Source organism: Strix uralensis, chromosome 3 (assembly GCF_047716275.1).
Source record: "Strix uralensis isolate ZFMK-TIS-50842 chromosome 3, bStrUra1, whole genome shotgun sequence".
NCBI lineage: Eukaryota > Metazoa > Chordata > Aves > Strigiformes > Strigidae > Strix > Strix uralensis.
The window spans coordinates 71,162,801-71,175,422 of NC_133974.1; positions in this window are offsets into that span (position 1 = coordinate 71,162,801).

Sequence of the window (12,622 nt, forward strand, 5' to 3'; positions counted from 1 at the left end):
ACTGATCCCTTAGCATAGCCTGCTGGCTGTTAGAGAGACAGCAAGCAAGGGAGAAAATTACAGGTTTATATGTAAGAGGGGAAGTAAAAGTGTTACTGCTGTAGGCGTGATGATCTCAGTCTACATCTGGGCAAGTTTTACAGTGAGGTGACAGCATTTGCTGCAGGTGAAAAAATGGAGATGCTGTCTGGCACACTGGCCCTCTCCAGACCTGAAACAGAAGCAGTAAACTGAAACCAAGTACAGTCTGAGGATAAAGATGCTTTGTGAGGAAAAGCAAGTTAATGCCTGAGGGGCCAAGGCAGGCGCTAGGAAAGGAGAGGTGGTAAACCTCAGGGCAGAAAGGGATGATTATTGCCTGTGGGAAAATGAGGGGCATGAGATCAGTGGAAACCCACAACCTGCCATAAAACTGGTGTCTTGGAGGGAATGATTTTTAGTATTTGGTTATTTAACATCCATGAAACTCAGCAAGTAACTTGTTAAAGCTGTTTTGCAGACCACCCTAAAAGATGAGGGTTGAGAGGTCAGAGGTTGTTTCATGGAAAATGCTCTCATGCTGGTGTTAAGGACCATGACATGTTCCTGTCCCTCATGAAATGTGCGCAAGTGTGGTAAAACCCAAAAGCCACCATCATGGTGTGGCACAGGCAGACAGTTGAAAATTAAGAGACATCTCCCATGTCCTCAGTCCCTGCAATGGCAGCCATGTCCTGGTAATCTATAAGCCTATCTGTGCTCTTGCGGTCCTGTTGCTAAGTAGAAGGTATATTTCTAAGGTGCATTTTCTAAATCTTATTTTTATTACAGACAGTAAATTCAGTGCACCTTGGCTAGCACTTAAGTTCATAAATTACAGCAGTGATGAAGATGACCCGGGTGGTGATGTCCTTTCCTGTATAAATTGAAAAATTCATTCTACAAATGTCAGGAGGAGTCCCAAATAAGATTTCATACTGCTGTAGAACACACACATCACTTTTCCAGCTTGATGTGATATTTCATCATGAGCATCATTTGTTTTCTGTGAAATAATTTAATCTGCTCATCTTGTTGATGACAAGTTGAGGCAATTTGGGTGGCTGCATCTTATGTGCTGCCTCTGAACTGTGTTTTCTAACACACAAGAAAGGATGAATTATGGTGCTGATACCTGTTGGAAGAAGCAGATGAAAGTATCAGGACTGAGGCAGCAAACAAAGCTTAGCACTTTGGATACAGTAACACAAATTATGTATATGTCTTGAAAAGAGGATGTGGGAACCTCACTCATTAAACAAAGGAAGGAAAACAGTCCCATGAGGAATCAGAGGAATGATGAAGGCAGAGTTTGTGTGACAACACTGTTCATACAAAAATCTGAGTGTGAAGTAACCCCTGGGAACAAAGTCCAGATGCAGGATGGTGTTGGCTGGTTTAGGAGCATGGCTGCTTTGAGTGATCGCAGGGCAACGTGCTTGGGCCATACCCCAGGCAGGCCCGTGTGCTGGGTCAGAGGAATGAGAGAGACGACATGGCCAGGCCTTTCCTCCAGATGTTATAACCCATGCTAGCTGTTCTCTGACGTGATGCTGATTTGTGGATCTGAGCCCAGCTTAGATCACCTGGTCTGCATTTTTATTTCTGCCTGAGAATATATGTGGTAGGGTAAAGGATGGCAATGACTGAAGTGCCTGGTTTATTGGCCTTGTCCTGTGAAGGCCCTTGGACTGCAGTTGTGTCTAAGGCTGGCCAGGGTTTCTTGTTCATATTTCAGTGTTGGTCCAATTGCTCTTGCTGATAAAGGTTAGTCTAAAGTTAAGATAAGCTTTTGTGCCAGAGAAAGTGTGGGTTAATATTGGGTGTAGGAGAGGTCATAGAGGTGAGTGCTGCATCATGCACCTATCTTTGCTTTATTTCTAGCTGTGGCCCTGGTGTGTGCCAAGGGGATGTTCATGATTGAATTTAGGCTTAGACTGTGTCAGGGTTCAGGACAGAAGTAATTTAAGATCTCTATTACTAGGTCCTTCATGAGCAAATTGAATTGATTTAAGATAGGAGATCCAGGGGTAGACAGAAACTTGTCTCTAGGATTGCATTCAGTTTAGCATAGTGACAGCTGAAGGTACACATTACTTTCTTGGTAGCAGAAAAAACTCAGATGATATTTTAGGGTTAGCAAAAGCTGTTCCCTTTTCTTTTAATTTTGATTTGGAGATGGGTGGCGTTCTCAGATTAGGGTGACAACTAAGGTTTGGGCTATGGTTAAGCCATATGCTGACTTTTGCTTCTTAGTTTCTGCCCACCCTAGACCTGTTCTATCTGTGCCCTAATTGTCACTTTTGTCTGTAATAACCTTAAATGTAACTTGGTGTCTCTTTCTAGACCCAGCACTGCTGCAGGCTCATCACTCCTTGATTACACGAGTGTTAGCCCTAAGTAGACAGAGATTGAATACTGCTTCAAAGACCATAAATATTCCCCTAAACTTTTATCTCAATTCTAGAAGGTAGTTTTGTGCCTCAGCAAAGATGGAAGTAGAGGGCAGAAATCCTGGATCAGCTCTGACAGAGGAAGTTACAGCTTGACTGTGTAAGAAAAAGGGTTGCATAATTGTTCTTTTTAATGTACATGGGGACTGGCAAAAAGAACACAGATACTGGCTCAAGTGAAGCCAAACTTGCACAGCCTTGGAGAGTGGTGTCTGGCTTGTGTGTCTTCAGGTGATCTCAGCTGCTTCCTGCTAAATAAAGGGACTTAGACTGCTTTCTGAGGACAAAACTTCACCTGTAGATGTGGATATACTGAAAACGGCTGTATTTGATACATTTACATTGTGAGAATGAATTTTAGAGTTTCTGGTGGATTTTTTTCTTAAATGCACTGAGTTAGAAAGTGGGACTGTGTCGGGTCTGCTGCAGGCAGAGAGACAGAGAAACCCAGCAGATGCTCAAGGAAGCTGGAGCACATGGAGCCACTGGTAAGTAGGTCACAGGTGGAATTGCCATGAAAAGGCTACCTTTGGACTTCCACCTTTCTGATAGGATCTATCCTGTAGAAGAATTTGGCTGTGGAAAATAAGAAAAAAAATCTGAGATATTTGGATATTTTAGAACCACAAAAGGAGAAAACAGAGCAGACCTTTTGCTATTTATGTTCCACAGCCATTCCATGCTCTGAGTTTGGCCCTCCTGTCCTGTTCCCTAAGTTATGCTGGGTGTTTCTTTGTGCAGCAAAGGTAACACTGCGTGAAAAGAAGTGATGTATGACATGGCACTGGGTGGTCAGGCAAGTTAGAAGTAACAGTGTAACATAATGTGTTGATCTCACCACAGAAGAATGAGTCTGGTATATTCTGAATAATAATAAATTTCCTGTCTGTAATTTTTTTGTGCAGAGAAAATGCATATGGATGGTAAAGATAATTTAAGGTGTGCAATGTTCGATGTAGATTTGAAGGACCAAAGTTCAATTTCCAGTCACAGATAACACATGCGATTTTGATTAAATTACTCCTACCCTGTCACTTAGTCCCCTGTTTGTAACTTGGTGATGAGAAGTGTCTGCTGCAGAGGGCTGTAAAACCAGCAGTGTTACTCCACTGATGATGTAGAGTTGCCAGTACAGGCTGTGACAATCAACAGTAACGTGGTTTTTCAGGTCTTGAGGACTGTGGATTGCTGCTGGCAATATAGAATCATAGAATAGTTTGGGTTGGAAGGGACTTTTAAAGGTCATCCAGTTCCATCCCCCTGCCATGGCCAGGGACATCTTCAACTAGATGAGGTTGCTCAGAGCCCCGTCTAGCCTGACCTTGAATGTTTCCAGGATGGGTGTGGTGGTTTGACCTTGGCTAAATGCCAGGTACCCACCAAGTCGCTCTATCACTTCCCCCCCTTTCCCCTTTTTTTCTCAATAGGGCAAAGAAGGGAAAGAAAATAAGATAGGAAAACAAAACAACCCTTGTGGGTAAAACAACAGCAGTTTTAATATAAGCAAAGCAAAGCAAAGGTCCGCGCGCGGAAGCAAAAAAAAGAAAACAGATTTATTCTCTACTTCCCATTAACAGGCGATGTCGGGCCTTCTCAGGAAGCAGGGCTCCGATACGCGTAGTGGTTGCCTCGGAGGACCAAGGGTGACCCCACCCCCTTCCTCCTTTCTCCCAGCTTTATACTGAGCATGACGTCATATGGTATGGAATATCCCTTTGGTCAGTTCGGGTCAGCTGTCCTGGTTGTGTCCCCTCCCAAGATCTTGCCCACCCCGTCCCACTGTGGGGGGGGAAAATGTCAGAAAGAGCCTTGGTGCTGTGTAAGCACTACTCAGCAGTAGCCACAACACCAGTGTGCTATAACACCCTGCCAGCTCCCAGCATAAAACACAGCACCATGAGGGCTGCTACAGGGGAAAACCAATTCTGGCTCAGCCAGACCCGATACAATGGGGCATCTACCACCTCTCTGGGCAACTTGTTCCAGTGTCTCACCACCCTCATCGTAAAAAATTTCTTCCTTCTATCTAGTCTAAATCTACCCTCTTTTAGTTTAAACCCATTACCCATTGTCCTATCGCAACAGGCCCTGTTAAAAAGTTTGTCCCCGTCTTTCTTATAGGCCCCCTTTAAGTACTGAAAGGCTGCAATAAGATCTCCCTGGAGCCTTCTCTTCTCCAGAGTGAACAACCCCAACTGTCTCAGCCTTTCTTCATAGGAGAGTTGTTTCATCCCTCTGATCGGTTTTGTGGCCCTCCTCTGGACCCGCTGCAACAGGATGGTGTCTTTCCTGTGCCAAGGGCTCCAAAGCTAGAAACACTACTCCAGGTGGGGTCTCATGAGAGAGGAGTAAAGGCGCAGAATCACCTTACTTGACATGCTGGCCGCACTTCTCTTGATGCAGCCCAGGATACAGTTGGGCTTCTGGGCTGCAAGCGCACATTGCTGGGTCATGTCCGGCTTTTCATCCACCAGTACCCCCAAGTCCTTCTCTGCAGGGCTGCTCTCAATCCCTTCATCCCCCAGCCTGTATTGATACCAGGGGTTACCCTGACCTATGTGTAGGACCTTGCATTTGGCTTTGTTGAACCTCATGAGGTTCACATGGGCCCACTTCTCGAGCTTGTCCAGGTCCCTCTGGATGGCATCCCATCCCTCAGGCATCAACCACACCACTCAGCTTGGTGTTGTCTGCAAACTTGCTTACGGTGCACTTGCTCCCACTGTCTATGTCATTGATGAAGATATTAAACAGTACTAGTCTCAGTATGAACCCCCGACCGACATCACTTGTCACCAATCTCCACCTGGACTTTGAACTGTTGACCACTATCCTCTCGATGTGAACATCCAACCAATTCCTCATCCACTGAACAGTCCACCCATCAAATCCATATCTCTCCAATTTAGAGACAAGGATGTTGTGGGGGACCGTGTCAAAGGCCTTACAGAAGTCCGGATAGATGACACCTGTAGCTCTTCCCTTGTCCACTGATGAAGTCATTCCATCATAGAAGGTCACTAGATTGGTCAGGCAGGACTTTCCCCTGGTGAAGCCATGCTGGCTGTCTCAAATCACCTCCCTGTCCTCCATGTGCCTTAGCATAGCTTCTAAGAGGATCTGTTTCATGATCTTTCCAGGCACAGAGATGAGGCTGACAGGTCAGCAGTTCCAAGGGTCCTCCTTTCTACCCTTTTTAAAAATGAGTGCAACTGTTTCCCTTTTTCCAGTCACCAGGGACTTCACCTGACAGCCATGGCTTTTCAAATATCATGGAGAGTGGCTTGGCAACTATATCAGACAATTCCCTATACGCTTTCAGGAGGCTCTGGATAAGAGAAGAGGAAAGTTGAAGAGAGTTCCTGCTTAAGTGCCCCTCTGACTGCAAGTGCTGCATCCTGGAGTTGACATTGTCCACTGCAGACTTAGACCCCATGAGCCCAATTCTCTTTGCATGGCTTTGTCTCTCCTGAAGTCAGAATACGGTTGTGTGCAGTTGCAGATGCCTTTGCAGAAGAAATACACAGTTGAGCTGGCTTTGAGCTGGCTTGTGCCAGTTCACTTGGCTAATGAAGGGAGGAGTGGGCTCATCTGGCACCCTGAGGAGTGTGGCTCAATGGTTGAACTCCCTGTCTTTTTGGCTTTATTGTTATTCAAGTCAAGGCAGCATGAGGAGGCTTACCTGTGCTACAGTCACCTGACTCTCATCTTGAATAATGGGAAGTTACTTTAGAAATCCACATCAGGTTCTTTCATGTCTCCAAATGAACAGAAAAAGATAGGGTGCTGATGGCAGATTGTGTCATGGGCAAAACAGTCTTGACTAATTCTTGGCAATTAACACAAAATTCTCATCAGGATTCAGGTACTGAGGAAAAACTCTGGAAAACAACTAAAATGTGCCAGCTGCAGTGGTCAAAATACTACTTTGGTGGCCTCAGGTGGGTCCCTGCCCCAGTGTGGGTTGCCTGCAGCCAGTGGCCCCTTAGGGTTGTCTCTGTCTTTCTTGTTACTTATTATTTACTGTTTTTTTTGACCAAAAAAGGTTTCAGTATAGGGTCAGTGTTTTGGTAAATCCACATGAAAAATGATTAGCTATGATTTTCCAAAGACCATTCAATAATTTTTGCAGTGACTTAGTTCTGAGTTACTTGATTTTCTCAGAACAATGATTTTGAAGATTATGTTGGGTTCTCTTGAAAGCCTTTTCCTACACAGAACCTGAAAGGTCTCCTTTCAATTTTTGCTTTGTATCAAACTTTTATCTGCATCATATAGGATCAAATTTATTACTCTGTGGCAGAACTGATAACTGATTGGAAAATACATCATATAGGGATTGTAAATATTGAAATATCCAAACCAGGTCATAAGATCAACACTTTACTTTCAACTGGTATTCAGTTTCTAATTTGACCATCTGCTGTTTCTCTCTGACCTTGTCAAAATTGTCTCCTGATCAGTGCTTCCATTTATTACATTTTAGGAAATAGAGTGAAGGCAAAACTTCTGGTACTTTCATATATTTCAGCTGAATTTTTACCAGGCACAGGATCGTATTCTTCTCCTTCTTTCTCCCCTGAGATTTCTAACAACTAGTATTTTCTTTTGAATTTTGGGAAGAAGCAATATATTTGTGAATAAGGTGCAATTAAGTTCAGGATAATCCAAATTCTCTCTCATTGCTTAACAAGCCTGTGAATGTACATATTCAACCTCTTTTACTGAATGTTTGCTTAGTTTAGTCAATAGTGCAGAGATGATACAGGCTGTTCAAATTTAATTACTTTTTTGCATTCCTTCATTGGAATATTTCCTTGTATCTGATGTTCCAGAGAATCAGAAGACAAAAGAACAGGGAACTGGAGGGCTCAAGGCATGCACCATTCATATATAAATGATGCATTACTTGGGTGTTTCTGCACATCTGTTAACCGTCACAGCCTCTTTCTGTAAATATCTATTTTATTTTTCTCTTGTAATGTTGTTAGTTTGAAGCATCAGAAGAAAACATTCTTCCCAGTTCCCTGCATTTTGAGTCAGAGGGATAAATACAACCTGGCAGATCCAAATGTGTTAGGGGTCTGATGATGAGGGCAATCAAACCCTCTTGCTCTGAAAAATATACAAATCAAGATTGCTTCCATGTATCATAATGCAATTAGATAAAAGCAGAGAATAGTGGCATCTTAACAATGGCTAACACAAAAGTTATTATACAATATTTAAGAGATTTTTTTTTTTTTTTTCAAGAGAGGATCAGACCAAATCTAAGCATCAGCTTATGGTGGGTCAGAATTTCATACACTGACATTAATTCTTGGTAATGGCGAAGATGAGTATCATCACTAGATGAACTTTGAACGGGCCTTCTACTGGTGTTGCTAATAACTATAACCTCCATCTGTGCTGATGGCCTCTGGCTTAATGCAGTGCATTACAGAGCAACACAAGACTAATTTGTTTTTTTAAAGTATTTGATAGAGCATTTACTTTGCCTTTTTATATTGCCATCATTAACTTTGTTATTTGGAATTCAAATATGGGATAATTGTAGGAAAGCTTTTCTTCTCTCCTAAGAAAGCTATGCATTAGAGCTGGCAGAGAAACTCCATGTTAATTGTATTAAAATAGGAAAAGTAGCAGCAGAATTACATATTCACAGTCAGACCACATGTGCTCCTGTCTATTGGTTGCGCTGAAGTGGAGTCATAGAATCATTTAGGTTGGAAAAGACCTAAGATAATTGAGTCGACCCATAAACCTAACACTGCCAAGTCCACCACTAAACCATGTCCTCAGGAGCCACATCTACACCTCCAGGGATGGTGACGTCACCACTTCCCTGGGTGGCCTGTTCCGATGTTTGACAACCCTTTTGGTGAAGAAATCTTTCCTAATACCCAATCTAAACCTCCCCTGGTGCAACTTGAGGCTGCTTCCTCTCGTCCTACCGCTTGTTACTTGGGAAAAGAGACTGACATCCACCTCACTGCAACGTCCTTTCAGGTAGTTGTAGAGAGTGATAAGGTCTCCTTCAGCCTCCTTTCCTACAGGCTAAACAATCCCAGTTCCCTCAGCTGCTTCTCATAAGACTTGTGCTCTAGACCCTTCACCAGCTAAAAGTTCTAAATTTGAATGTGGTTATATAACAGAATTTTTAAAAAAAACATTCATTTATTTTATCACTATTTAATTTTCTCAAGTTAGTTTTTAGGAGATTGAAGAGTTTGCTTCAGTTTCATGTTCAAACTTATGTTTGTTCATTATTATTTTGGCTTTTGATGATTGAGCGTGGTGAGGGAGACTCATTTGAAACTTGTAAGTCTTAATGCAGACAGATACAAAGTCATGGATCTGGGAACAAAAAAATTGCTGAAACAAAGTAACTGTGACATATTTGTGGATGAAAGTAAACAATTACATGAGTAGGAGCTCCTGGTAAAGTGAATAAATCCCTTGGAGATGCTGATAAAGTGAATAAATCCCTTGGTGACTATAACCCCTGGATGAACATGCCCCCACCACCCAATATGTATTTTTCAGGAAGGACAGTGGCTAGTATATGAATGCACTTCTGAAATGTCATGCATGTGTCTGAAACTTTGGGTACTGTTCTCATTTCCACATCAACACGGACACTGGTATTATTAGCAGGCTAGCTGGCAGTAAGTGAAACACAATGAATGGAATTTGGAAACCATGCCTTATAGGAAGAAAATTAAGAAATGTGAAGTGTTTCATCTAATGTATTCAGAGAAGCGGAAAGATTTTGCAATGGTCTGTTTTTCCCTAATGAGGCTGAACCTCATCCTGGTTCAGATGAGGTTCCCAGTGATAAATGCTCTGAACTGCCCTGGAGGAGCCTGCCTCTCTGCCTTGAATTTACTCAAGGGAAAGTTGGGAGAATAAATTCACTAGATCAGTTTTTCCTCTAAGAAGCATCTTATACAAGCCCAATATCCAAGAAAGAGGCTTCTAATAGCAGGGAGTCCTTAAACTCTCAGAAAAGGCATTGCAATAGGTAGGAAGTGAAACAATGGCCAATTCAGGTAGCTCTCTTGTGTAAAATATATGTAGCAGAATCATGGTTTGGACAGAAGTGTCATGAGGATATAATGGGATTTCTGTCCTTTATACTCATTGTATCAAGAATATTTTCCTCCCCACTTTTTTTTTTTTAAAAAAAAGTTACATCATGCTGTGGGATCATTTGGAATTGATAAAAAACTAGTAGAATGGTTTTGTAGAATGTCTGAACAGAAGGTTATAGCATTTGATTTTGGTCTTCAAATCTCTAGATTGGTGAATTTGCCTTGTAACAGATGAGCAAAGCACCATCTGAAGAAATCCTCAGAGTATTTTGATTTAAAAGCAGTAATACAGGTCACTAGTAGCAGTAAATTTTAGGTAACCATGGCAAAACTTCAGCAAATCTCTTACAGGCCCTGAACAAACATACATCAACAATAAAATACAATTTGGAAGTAAATGAGAAAAAGAGAACAGACAGAATGATATAAGTAAATTTATTATGCAGGAAAATGCAGTGAAATCAGGATTACCTATACTGGAGTAAAACCCATGACAAGTTTTAAATATCATGTAGGTGGTTATCTCCACAGGCTGTTTTACTAATGTTTCTGCTTCCCACTCCCCTACACCTTTCCTTTTAGCATTACTGTCTCTGCTTTGCAGTTGCTATACTACCTCCTGTCTGGTGTAAGTTCAGTAGACCTACTGCTGCTTCTTCCCCAACACAGCAGCAATCTTTTCATTGTGTAATGCTTTTCTTTCCGGTCCTATTTCTTTCTAGAAATGAATGTTCCTTTTAAATGCATAGTTTCTATTAATGTATTTGATGCCTGTTGCTGGGCTTTTTGAAGAGATATCAGTAAGAGTGTAAAGAGAAGCATCACTTTTTTCCTCTAAGTTTATGATGAAAAGAACAGTGAAATAAAATGTTATCTAAAAAGTGTTATGAAGCAAAAAATACTGTGAGTGTTCAATAAATTTACAGGCTTTAACACATTTTTCTTCAAGCGCAAGGTATTTTGTTTTGTTGCAACCTGTATCAGCACATTAATCTGTGAATCTGTGGGTATGTGCAAATTTATGTGTAGTCCAGAAAAGGCTGTTGAATTAGAAGTATTTGGAGTAATACACAATAAATATCTGTCATCTTTAGTCATACTACTTTTTATATTCCTCACTAATGTAGCACGTAGGAATTCATCCTAATATTACAAATCACTCAAAAATTGTCACTGAATTGTCCAACAAAGAAAAAATATCTTCTGTTTCTTCATCTAATGCCAAAGGTGAATTTGGTGCAGTGGAATTAATTTGATGGTACATTAAAAACTGAATACAGGTTTGTGTATAGTTATTGTGCTGATCCTTACTGTAAATTTTAACAGAGAGAGTAGGAGTTACAAAGATCCTCATCCAAAGAAAACACCATGTCCTGCCCTTAACCTGATGAGTCATTTTACTGTGGGACTTTGGGAGGCTGCAGATGGCTCTACATCAAAGAGGTCAGCTGTGTCTTGCTGGGGTGCTGTGTGGTATCTGTGGATCATAAACAGAATTTATCACTCTTTCCTATCCATGTGGTAGATAGTACATCAGGGAAGATGTAAACTCACATAGTGGGGTTTCATCTTTTCCAAAGCAACAAAATCATTGAGAGATCAAAGGCTGGAGAAACTGAATTGTCAGTGTTGCCCAAAGTGGCATCATTGTTCAGGCCGTGCTCCACGGTTCAGGCCCACAGGGCTGATCTGTTGCGGCTGCCTGCCACATACAAATGTGTCTTTAGGAACTGCACCTACTGTGGTTTCTCTCATGTAACCTCCCCATCCTTTCTTGACACCAACACATGGTTTACTATGTCTGGATACTCACTTTCTGGCCAGGTGGTGTCTATGAAACAAATGGAACTTGGGGATTGATGTGGGTTTGCATCAGCTTTTTTTCTCTCTGCGGGGTCCTCTTGCCTTGTGTCATTAGGCTAGTTCCTGATGTCAGCTGATGTGCTCCTTGAGGACAATGGTTCTTCTCCAGGGGCTTACGCAGGCTGGGAATGGCTGTGAGCAGTGTGTTCAGCAGCTGCTGGCTTGCTTCATCTCACTTCTATTCACAGAGAAATGTGGGTGCAGAATGGACATAAAGCAAGGCCACTAATATAGAGTATTTATTTTCTTTCTTCTATATCAAAACTTTCACTGAGGCCCTATGTGTTGTACTATGCAGTCACAGAATCATGGAAATAGTGTTTTGAAGAGACTTCTGGATATAGTAAGTTACTTCTCCCGTACTTCTGATATTTCTCCAAATGATGCAGTGTCTGACTCTTGACAGCAATCATAGATCAGTTAACTTTTTTGCTATAGATTTAGATTCTTTGACTACTCCTGTTATATGTTGGTAATGTGAAAAATTATTCAGACCTAGAGTAAACATAGCATGGCAAACTGGAAGGCTGCCAAGGGTCCAATAAATAACTAGGAAATAAAAGACAGCGGAAAATGAAAAGATGCGTCAATCCTCTGCATGAGAGTTCATTACAGAGGAACTTAGGAGAGTTTCTGTGTTGCATACTCCATACAGGAGAAGCCTGAAGAGGCATCTCAGAATGAAGTGTCAGCTGAAGTGGCTTAGAATAAATCAGGTTTTCCAATAGGATCAAATAGTGAGGGCCAGATGTTATTCACTCAAGGGTTGTAAAAGAGCTCAGGTATGAAACTGCTGAGTTATATATAACTATATATATATATAACTATATATATATAAAACTATATATAACTACTATGTTATATTATGCACTTTACACGTGACTTTAGAACTAAAATACATGGCAGTTGGGAACTTCATATTTTTTTAAAAAAAGAAGAACTTCAGAAAAGAGGAACCACACACAGGTAATTCTGATTTTTCAGTAAACCAGGTAGGCGGAAGAGCACAATGTATAGACAGGTGGCAAGACAGAATGAAGAACAACTGATCCAGCATTTCAGAGGTCATTGAAGGAGCTAATGAGCATGTGGAAAAAAGTGATCCAGCTGAGATACTGTGCATCTGTTCAAAAAAACCTGTTGGGACACCATACCTCACCAAAGGCTTTTAAAGAAATCGAAGTGCAATGATAT